The sequence below is a fragment of the Acomys minous genome, assembly GCF_964271855.1.
Source record: "Acomys minous genome assembly, chromosome: 19".
Lineage (NCBI taxonomy): Eukaryota > Metazoa > Chordata > Mammalia > Rodentia > Muridae > Acomys > Acomys minous.
The window spans coordinates 54,832,350-54,843,689 of record NC_140499.1 but is presented as its reverse complement, the minus strand read 5'-3'; positions in this window follow the sequence as shown (position 1 = coordinate 54,843,689).

Here is an 11,340-nt window from a genome sequence, read left to right as displayed (position 1 = left end):
AGCTGGGTATTAGTTTCTTTCATGGTTTCTTTTTAAGGTTCCTTGTGATCTATGCTCCGCGTTATCTTAAGATGAATTTGATAATATTGATATAATGACTACTCTCAACAGGCAAGTTCCAGATAAGTAGGGAAAATTATTAAATGTCAACCAAGAGCGAAGAACAAAAACATAAGATGAGCCAGAGATTTTGGAGGAAAATCCTGGCCTCTCTGGCAGCCCCTTACTGATAAGCTAGGCTCAGCCACTCTCTCTAATACCACTGAAGAGATAAGAAAGAGTGAAAACAGAGAAAGGAGACACAGTCACAGTGGGAAGAGGAACATCTGTTTATTTTTTGGTGATGCTAATGATACTGACATGAGACTTTATTAAAGTGAGGTTAAGGGGCGTTCATAACTAAGCAATCCTTGTCCAGGTGTGGTCCCTCCAGGACCCGTCATTTTTATAGCTCCAGTCTTTCCTTTAAGACAATGCTGTTTCTCAGAACTCGGTGGAATATGTTTCTGGGAGGCCAGTGTCTTTTCCTAGTGCCACCTTCAGCAGGTCCCTTTTCTCACCATGGCATTTCTAGGGAAATTCTAACTCTTTTCTGTCCATTCCTTCAGTAGTCTGGCTGCTGAAGGTAATGGTATAAGGGCCTCTCTTTAAAAAAATCTCTTATTTTGCCAGAGCAATTACAAAAGTTTTTGGGTTTTTGTAGGGGTTTTTGTTTTGTTTTGTTTTGCTGTTGTTTTGTTATGTTTTTGTTTTTGAGACAGGATTTCTCTGTGGAGCCCTGGCTGTCCTGGACTCACTTTGTAGACCAGGCTGGCCTTGAACTCACAGCAATCTGCCTGCCTCAGCCTCTTGAGTGCTGGGATTAAAGGCATGTGCCACCATGCCCAGCAGAAGTGTAAATGGTATAGAGCTGTGATAATAATGATGACAAAAACTCAGTAAATAGTTACTATTGCCCATAAAACAAATAGAATTTGGCATTCATGCTTAATAAAAAGTACCTAACGTAAGTATTCAATTAAAAAACAAGAAACATGTTAATCACCCTTTACATGGAACTGATGTAATTATACCCTTGCACAAGACTCACCAAGCCATCTGGTCAATGGCATTAGTCCCTATAAAATAATTTCTCTGAAATCAAAGCTCTTGGAAATAGATCAAAGGAAATTAGAATGCATGCAGGCAAAACTACTTACTAGCAAAATTTTCATCTGTTTGTAATTGTGTGTTGTATGTCACATTTAATTTAGTTTTCAGCTTGTCTTAGACTGTCTTTAATAAACAGACATTCTAAAATTAAAAATTGACACAGTTCATTTAGTTTATGCCAATGCATATAAGAAACTTCCTATTTACTTTGGAAAATAAAAATATGCCGCATATTCACAATGGAATTCCATTCATCTGTGAAGAGAAATGAACTTATGAAATTTGCGGCAAAGTGGGTGGATATAGAAAGTATTATTACATTAAGTAAGGTCACCTAAACTCATAAAGACAAGCAGCTGTGTTTTTCAGTTATGCAAATCCTCACATTTAAATCTGTGTCTTAACTGCTTTTCCATTGCTGCGAAGAGACACCATGAGCGAGTCAACTTACAGAACGAAGAGCTATTGCGCTTAGAGTTTCAGCAGGTTGAGACTGTGATCATTATGGCAGGGAGCATGGCAGCAGGCAGGCTTAGCACTGGAGCCATAACTGATAGCTTACATGTTGAGACAAACACCAGAGGCAGAGAGCTTGGGATGGGGGAAGAAAAGGGAGACTTGGAATAGTGTGGGCTTTAGAAAGCTCAATGCCCAACCCCAGTGACTCAATTACTCTAACAAAGCCACACCTTCCCATCCATCCCAAACAGGTCCACCAACTGGAGACCAAGCTTTCTGACATATGAGCCTATGGGGGACATTCTCCCATGTCAACATGGGAGTCCCATGTCAACAATGGTCTAAATGAGAGGGGTTAGTTATGAGCTATAAAATTAAATGGGAAATGATATGAGAACAAGAGGCGTGGAGAAGGGGGGATGGGGTAGGCTGAAGATCATGTGTGGCGTGAAATCAGAAAATAAAATACTGAGGACAGGAACGTACAATGGTGAGGGGGAAGAAGTGAGGAAAAGAGATAGTAAAGCAAATTTGTTTGAAAAAATGCCATAATGGAATCCAATTATTTTTATGATAATAAAACTACTTTAACCTAAATGAATTCTCTTTGCTCACTGTCTTCCTGCACCATAACTTTGTCTTAGAAATTCCCTTTTTGTAGTGCAGGTTATACAAAGCCTTTAAAAACTGTTGTGGTTAGTTGTTTTTTTTTTTTTTTTTTTTTTTTTTTTTTTTTTGTTACATTTTACATTTAATAACAACTTTGAGAATTTCACTCACAAGCACCCTATCACTTCCACCCCACACTCTGGCCCCTTCAACTTCCTCTGCATCCCTCCTACTCCCTGTGATGTTTATAGACTTTAATTATTGCATGTTGGCTACGTGGTATCTAGGAGCATTCTCTCTTCACACCTGATCTCCAATTCTCGAAGGCCAGTTTGCTCCACACAAAATAGGATTCTGACAGGTATTTTTCTTTCATCACATCCTAGGATGTTTTGCATCCTGGTCTGCTTTCTCTTGCCTTTATTTGCATCTTTTAAGAAGTCAGCAAAGCTGTCAATTGGTTGCTGCTGTTCTGTTGTACACGATAGGCCTGCTTTTTGCTGGTTCTAACACTACCTATGGTTTAGTCATTTTAACAAAAAAGTTATGGGTGAAGTTTTAAAACCTTAGTTATTTCCTAAGGAATATATAATTGGATAGACATGTAATCCCAGGATTTGAGAGGCAGAAACAGACTCAGGAGTGCAAAGTCATCTTTGATTACACAATACATTGAGTTTGAGGATAACCTGGACTACATGAAAATCTTTCTTAAGAAAAACTTTAAAATTATAATTAGGAATTGTTGGACTAATCAGAGCATAAATTATTTAACCTAAATTTTGGAAAAATCTGAGGTCTTTTCTCACAGAATAAATTGTCTTTCTCTGCATCTCTAGTCTCTCCTTGTATTATTCTTTATATATTTTATCCTATTTTTCTATTCTTACCTTCCTTTTTGTTTTAATCTGGACTACTCTCTGAGTTATAAATTAACATTGTTTTTAATTTTCCCTATTATGCAATTTAACTCATAAAGTTTTATTTCTAATTGTTGTACTTTTCTGGAAATTCACTTTGATTCTAGCTTCAAACTGGTTAACTTTCACATTTTATCTTTAAATGTATTAAAGTGATTACTTTATATTCTATTTTGAATAATGATGTTGTTTGGCTATTTAATGTCCCCCAAATTCCTCAGGTGTTAAAGGCTTGTTCTCTAACATGTAGTGCTACCTGGGAGGTAGTAAAATGTTTAGTTTATAGGGCCTATTGAGAGGAAGAGAGACAACCAAGGGTGTACATTCATTTCTTTCTGCTCTTAACTGTAGATGTGTTGTGACTAGTTGTCCATGCCTTAACTGTACCACAAAGATAGGCTGTACTCCAGATTTTTTTATTTTGTTTTTAATTCATGTATCTACGTATCTGATACATGTATGTGGGTTTGTGTTGAGGGAAGAGAGGGTGGTGAATCCTCTGGAATTGGAGTTTTGGACTATGAGCCATCCAGTGATGGTCCTGGGAGTTGAACTCAGGTCCTCTGGAAGAACAGCAAGAGCTCATAACTCCTAAGTCACTTTGTAATTGTAAATGCAAGTAAACTCCTTCATCCTCTGTATTGAATTTTGTCAGGTGTCTTTATCACAGGAACATCAGTGAAACTAGGATCCTTTCTTGTTGCAGCTCATTTTCCTGAGACTCCATATAAAAAGATTTATTTGAGACTCCATTTATAAAGATTAATTTTGATACTCCATTTATAAAGGTTTATCTTCAAAGCAGATTCCCTCCATGAAGATCTGTGTAAATTCGCCTCTGTAGACGTCCCAGAACTTTCTCAATAGATGGTCATTTTAAAATAAAGATTCTGCCTGACACTTCCGAGATACAGAGTTGGTGTTGATCTAGCACTGCGCAAGTACAGGCTTGAGGTATGAAACTCTCAGGAAGGAGATGCCTCTCTCCTGTTCTTTTCCAAGCCGCAAAGACAAGGCATTTAGTGTGAAAATGCTCTCTCGATTCCCGCACTTGATGTTGCTTCTACTGGTGAGCTCTGATGGCCTGGGAGTGGCCAGCTGCATCTCCTGTCTCCTCTGGCCAGGTGAGCTCTGATTGCCTGGGAGTGGCCAGCTGCATCTCCTGTCTCCTCTGGCCAAACTCCAGGCAACAAGGCTCAATGTCTTAAGGGACCATTGCTATCTGGACCATTTGCTCTCAAGTGATACTCTCCTTTCCCACTGAGTCTAGTCTTATCTTGCTTATAAAAACCCAGCCAGGTGAAACCTCAAAAGCACAATTAGTTTTTTTTTAATCTGCTTTCATAGTATTTAGTTTTTTGCTATAAATCTTCTGCCATGTTACAAAGCAAAGTATCTTACTTTCAATTTAAAATTAGAGCAAAATAGACCTCTCTGAAAAATAGTAAGGAAGAGATTTGGTGAGATGCTATTTCCCTTCAGTAATATTTTCAGCTGTTTAAACTAAGCATTTCATAAATAGGAACATAGCAGTCACAACTGTCATTTTCATAAGATGAGATTCTAACAAATCTTCCATAGCACAATTTGCCTTTTAAAAAATATATTAAAATACAGTTCTCTACTGTGTGGTTTGAAGCACTTTCTTTTCTTTCAATCGTGGCTCAGGATGAACCTTTGAGGCCTATCCATGAGACTGTCATTGGAAGTCCTTGACTCTTCTTGGATCCTTCTTCAGTCTGAAACCCGGAGGAAGCCACACTCATGAAATGCAGGTGTGAACATCAGAGAAACTCCATAATTTCTAAAGTAAAGTTTGACTCAAAAGCAGAATCAACACCTACGCACTCCATGTATCTAAACGTTCCCAATTATCTCATTAATAAAAACATCATAGGTTGGTAAGCAGAAATAATGAAAATCACCATGCCTTACTCCTACAAAGTGTTTGTAACAGCTATATTATTTTTCTCAGATCATACATTATCACTATAAAGCTATAAAACAAGAGAGAGAGAGAGAGAGAGAGAGAGAGAGAGAGAGAGAGAGAGAGAGAGATAGTTTTCCTTGGTACTATATTAAAATGAGAGAACGCTTAACTGACTAAAATATGCTTTGATTGTTCTTGACGCCCGTTCAACATTTACAAACTGGTCTTTGTGCATCAGTCCTTCTTTGCAGGAAGGAAGAGGCTCTTATGACTTTGGGACATTTCTCTAAAGAGTGAGGAGGGATTCTTCTATTTTTTTCTATCTGGGTTCCTTCCTTTTTTATTTTTAAAAATTTTTTAATTTATTATAATTTATTCAGATTACATCCTGATTGTTATCTCCCTCTCTTGTATCTTCCCATCTTCCCATTCCCACCCTCCCTCCCTCTTCTGCCCTATCCCTCTCCTGTAAACTTCAGCCTGTCAGGTCTCATCCATATAGCCTGCCCACTAAGGGGAAGTGATCAAATCTGGGGCACCAGAGTTTATGTCAGAAGCAGTCCTTGCTCTCCCCACAACGACGGAAAATGAGCTGTCCATTGGCTGGATCCAAACAGGGAGTCTAGGTGTACCACATGCACTGTCTTCTTAGGTTTAGCGTTTTCACAGTGTCCCAGGTGTCCTGGATGTTTTTTGTCAGGATTTTTTTTTTAGGTTCAACATTTTCTTTGACTAGTGTATCAATTTCTTCTATCATATCTTCAATGCCTGAGCTTCTTTCTTCTGTCTATTGTATTCTATTGGTGATACTTGTGTCTTGTAGTTCCTGTTAACTTATTTAGATTTTTCATCTCCAGGATTCCTTCAGTTTGTGTTTTCTTTATTGCTTCTGTTTCCATTTTGAGGTATTGAACAAGTTTATTCATTTGTTTCGTGTGTGTGTGTGTGTGTGTGTGTGTGTGTGTGTACGTATGTATGTATGTATGTATGTGTATGTGTATGTGTATGTTTCTCAGCTTTCTTTAAGGGATTTATTCATTTTTCCTGAATTTCTTTACGAGATACAGATCTAAACAGAATTCTCAACAGGGGAATCTCAAATGGCTGAGAAGCAATTCAAGAAATGTTTAACACCCTTAGCCATTAGGAAAATGCAAATCAAAACTTCTCTGAAATTTCATCTTACACCTGTCAGAATGGCTAAGATCAATACTACAAGTGACAGCTCATGCAAGAGAGGATGTGGAACAAGGGGAACACTCCTCCTTTGCTAGTGGGAGTGCAAACTTGTACAGCTACTTTGTAAATCAATTTAGTGGTTTCTCAGAAAATTAGGAATCCATCTACCTCAAGACCCAGCTTTACCACTCTTGGGCATATACCCAAAGGATGTTCCATCCTACCACAAGGATACTTGCTCAACTATAGTCACAGAAGCTATATTCATAATAAGCAGAAACTGGAAACAACTTAGATGTTCCTCAAAAAATAAAAGAATAGATAAAAAATGTGGTACATTTATACAATGATATTACTCATCTATTAAAGAATAATAACATCATGAAATTTGCAGGCAAATAGATGGAACTAAAAAAAAAATCATCCTGAGTGAGGTAACCCAGACTCAGAAAGACAATCATGGTATGTATTCACTTATAAGTAGATATTAGCTTTAAGGAAAAGGATAATTAATCAGGCTACATTCCACAGTCCTAGATAGGCTAGTTAACAAGGAAGGCTCAATGGGAGACTATCGTGGATCTCCCTGGAAAGGGAAAATAGAATAGATATTGTGGGTGGACTGGGAATGCATGGGGATGGAATCAGGTGGGATCAGGCAGGGGAAGGATAGAGGGAGAGAGTTCTGGGAGGGACAGCCTGAATTGGGGAGGGGGGTTCAGGGGCAAAGTAGAAAGATAGTACAATGAAAAATACGAGGGGTCTACAAGGGTGGCCCTAGTAATGGGAAAAACAGAGCCTGAACTGGTCATATTCTGTAACCAGTGAAGACATCTAGTTGAGGGATTGGGACACCAACTCAGCCCTCGAACCTTCAACCTACAATTTTCCCTGCCTGCAAGATGTGCTCAGGTAAAGATGGTATGGAACTTGTGGGAGTCACCACCCCATGACTGGTCCAGCTTAAGATCCTTTGCACAAAAGGGAGCCCATCCTTGACACTTCCTGGAGGACCAGGATCCAGAGGCTAGATAACCCAGAGACATAGATTAGAACCAAACATGACTGGCAAAAAAAAAAAAAAAAAAAAAAAAAAAAAAAAAAAAGCCAATGAAATATTTCCTAAATGGTATATTGTTATACTCATGGATCAGTGCCTAACCCAGTTGTCATCAGAGAGGCTTCATCCAGCAACTGGTGGAAACAGATGCAGATACCCATAGGCAAACCATTAGGTGGAACTCTGAAAATCCAGTGAAAGAGGGGGATGGATGATTGTAGGAACCAAGAGGGTCAAGGATACCACAAGGAAACCCACAGAAATAACTAACACGAGCTCACAGGGGCTCATAGAGACTGAGATACAATTAAGGAGCCTGCATGGGTTTGACTAGATCATCTTCATATACGTCACAGTTGTGTAGCTCCGTGTGTGTGTGTGTGTGTGTGTGTGTGTGTGTGTGTGTGTGTGTGTGTGTGTGTGTCCTAACAGTGGGAGCAGGGTCTGTCTCTAACTCTTTTACCTGCATTGGGGACCCTTTTCTTCCTGCTGGATTGCCTCTTTCAGTCTTACTATGAGGTAGGTGCCCCATATTATTGCAGTCTGATATAAGGTGTTTGGTTGATATCCCTAGGAGGCCTGCCTTTTTCAGAGGAGAAGTGGACTGTGGGGGGGAAAGGGCGGTGGATTTGAGGACCTGGGAGGAGAGGAAGGAGGGGAAACTGCAGGCAGAATGGAATATATGAGAGAATTAATCTTTGAAAGATGAAAGAATTTTTAAAAATCAGTAAGGAGGGTCTATAGGATGACTTGATGGTTAAAAGTGCATAATCTCCAGTAAAGGACCCACACCCGTGCCTAACAACTTCTAGCTCCAAAGACTTGGACAGCCACTTCTGTTCTCCCCAGGTACGCATGCACATGTGACATTTACTGAGACCCTCACAGCCCCCATAAAGCACAAATACATAAACACAAATAATACAAATAAAAATTTAAAGGATACTGAATAAATACAGTAGGAAAGCATTTGCCTGGCATGTGTGAGGCCTTGGGTTTAAACCATAGGAGAGAATATTCAAAGCTCAAAGACATCCATATTTAAAGTTTTCAAATTTCAGGAAATGTGTTCCTCTACAATGTGGTATTCTGTTGGTGATGTGAATTTCCATTTTTCTTTTGTTTTCCTTTCTAAGTGCTTAGGATCAGTCCTAAGACCCTTCTTCCAAGTGCTAGATGAGCAATTTGTTAATGAACTATGTCTTCAGCTTAGAGCTGTGACTTGAAACTCTATTTCAATCCAGCCTTTCAAGAAACTCCTCAATAGAATGTCCTCTCCTCTGTCTCAGTTTCCTGGTAAGTGAAGGCTTTCGTGGGACATGCCCCTTGGGCTAATATGCAGATATAAGTGAGTATATACCATTTGAGTCTTTCTGCTTCTGGGTTAACTCACTCATTATGATCATTTCTAGCTCAATCCATTTATCCACAAATTTCGGGAATTCCTTGTTTTTAATAGCTGAATAGTATTCCATAGTGTATATGTACCACAGTTTCTTTATCCATTCTTCTATTGAGGGACACTTAGGCTGTTTCCATGTTCTGGCTATTGGGACTCTAGATGAGAGAATCATGGGAGAAAGGCAAAGTAGAAGGACCCAGAGGGTCCTAGAAGCCTACAAGTAGAACATTATGATAGGCAGATTTGGGCCCAGGGGTCCCGCTCAAACTAAGGCACCAGCCAAGGACAATACAGGCGGTAAACCTTAAGCCCCTACCCAGATCTAGCCAATGGACAGAACACTCCCCACAGTAGAGTGGAGAGTGGGATATGACTTTCTCACATACTCTGGTGCCTCACCTTTGACCATGTCCCCTGGAGGGGGAGACCTGGTGGCACTCAGAGGAAGGACAGCAAGTTACCAAGAAGAGACTTGATACCCTATGATCATATAGAGGGGGAGGTAATCCCCCTCAGGAACAGTCATAGGGGAGGGGAATAAGGGGAAATTGGGAGGGAGGGAAGAATGGGAGGATACAAGGGATGGGATAACCATTGAGATGTAACAAGAATAAATTAATAAAGGAGGAAAAAAAAAAGAAACTCCTCAAATAGCAGCCAGCTCCCTCACTAACAATATTCTTGGGAGATTCAGTCTCAGGAAGTTTGAAGTTGATTATGCATCCAATGTCTAGAAATAAAGGATATAAAAAAATCAGCTCTCTCTATACAGACATTTACTTAATCAACTATTTTTAAAAATAAGTTCTTACAGGAAAGGGAGAAGGAATGACAACTTCTATGACATTTGGAAAAGTGGGCTAATATATCCTGGGCTTATACACTTAATTAAAAAAAAATACAAATAGTCTGTTGCATGCTTCTGCAAGCTTTGCCAAGTTGCTTCAGTAAACTATTTTTCTCCCTCCATCCCTCATTCTGTTAAAGTAAATGCTCTCCTTGGCTCACAGATTGTAAGTTTCATTCCCCCAAATGATTGGTAATGTTGCTTTGGATGAGAGTGGTGCAAATAAACTGTTTATTTCATGGCCAGGAAACGAGAGGAAAGTGAAGAGGCTGGGTTTCCCATTATCCTCTTGGAGGGCACCACTGCAGTGACTTAAATGAAGAGTTCCCATTAGTCTCTTCCCATTGATGACTCTGGTACTTCTCAACAGTACTAGGCTAGAGACCAGACTTTGGTCACTGTGACTCTGGCCCACGACAGAAAGGGATCTTCACTGTGCCCCTGCCCAAGACCAGGTTCATAGTGTCTATCAAGTCTAAGTGGGAATTTTTTATTCTGATACGTATAAGGACTCTTAATAATGGCTGACCTATATGATCTCTCTTCTCAGAGAGTACTTGAGTTTGAGCCCTGATTTTCCTAATTGCTAGTTTTGTGATTTGGCGAAAGATGCTTAATAGCCCTATGTCTCCATTTTTCCCAAAAGTGATATTTTAATATATCTATGGTTTTTAAGATAAATTATGCATATACAAATCAAGTTACAGCACATATAAATAGTTCTTGGCTTCAATAGTCCTCGCATTTAATTAACACATTGCAATATTAGATAGCATGCTTCTTTTGACATTTAAAATATTAGAGTCCTAGCAACTAAGCATTTGCTTGTTATTTTGCAAATCTCACTGTTCGAAGCTGGCATTGATCTATCTCTTATTTAGAAAAGAGAAAAGCCAATAATAGCAGAGTGTATAATTTGATGATAAAGCACTTGCCTTGTGTGCCTGAGACCTATGGTGATTGATCCCTGGCACCATAAAAACAAATAAGGGCTGGAGAGGTGGAACAGTGGTTAAGATGGTTGCTGTTGCAGAAGACCCAGGTTTGATTCCCAGTACCCACATGGTGGCTCACAGCCATCTGGAATTCCAGTTCCAGGAGATCCAAAGCCCTCTTCTGAGGGCACCAAGGATGCATGAGGTGCACATATGTATGTGCAGGTAAAATATTCACAGAAATTTAATAAGTAAATCTAAGAATAAATAAAATAAAACTGGAATGGTGATAAAACTAAAAACTAAATGTGTGTGTGTGTGTGTGTGTGTGTGTGTGTGTGTGTCTGTGTGTGTATGGAGAGAGAGAGAGAGAGAGAGAGAGAGAGAGAGAGAGAGAGAGAGAGAGAGAGAGAGAGACAGAGACAGAGACAGAGACAGAGACAGAGACAGAGACAGACAGGGACAGGGACAGAGACAGAGACAGAGACAGAGACAGAGACAGAGACAGAGACAGACAGGGACAGGGACAGAGACAGAGACAGAGACAGAGACAGAGACAGAGACAGAGACAGAGAGAAAGCAAATTTTTTCTTCAACTGTTCTTTTATCTTATAGGGAGCCTAGAATCCTTGTAAAAACATGAGGCTTGGGTAAGATAGACCAAGAAATAGGGGCAGGGGAAAGCATTATTGAAAAATAAGGTGATGGGGTTCCCAAATAAATTAAGACCTTAATTATAGCTATCTTCTGATAGATTCTTTTTGACTCTTTTAAATAGATATTATGTCGTTCTGTTGCTGAATTCTTGCTTTAAAACCAGTCAACTTTTATTCGTGAGAAATATCTT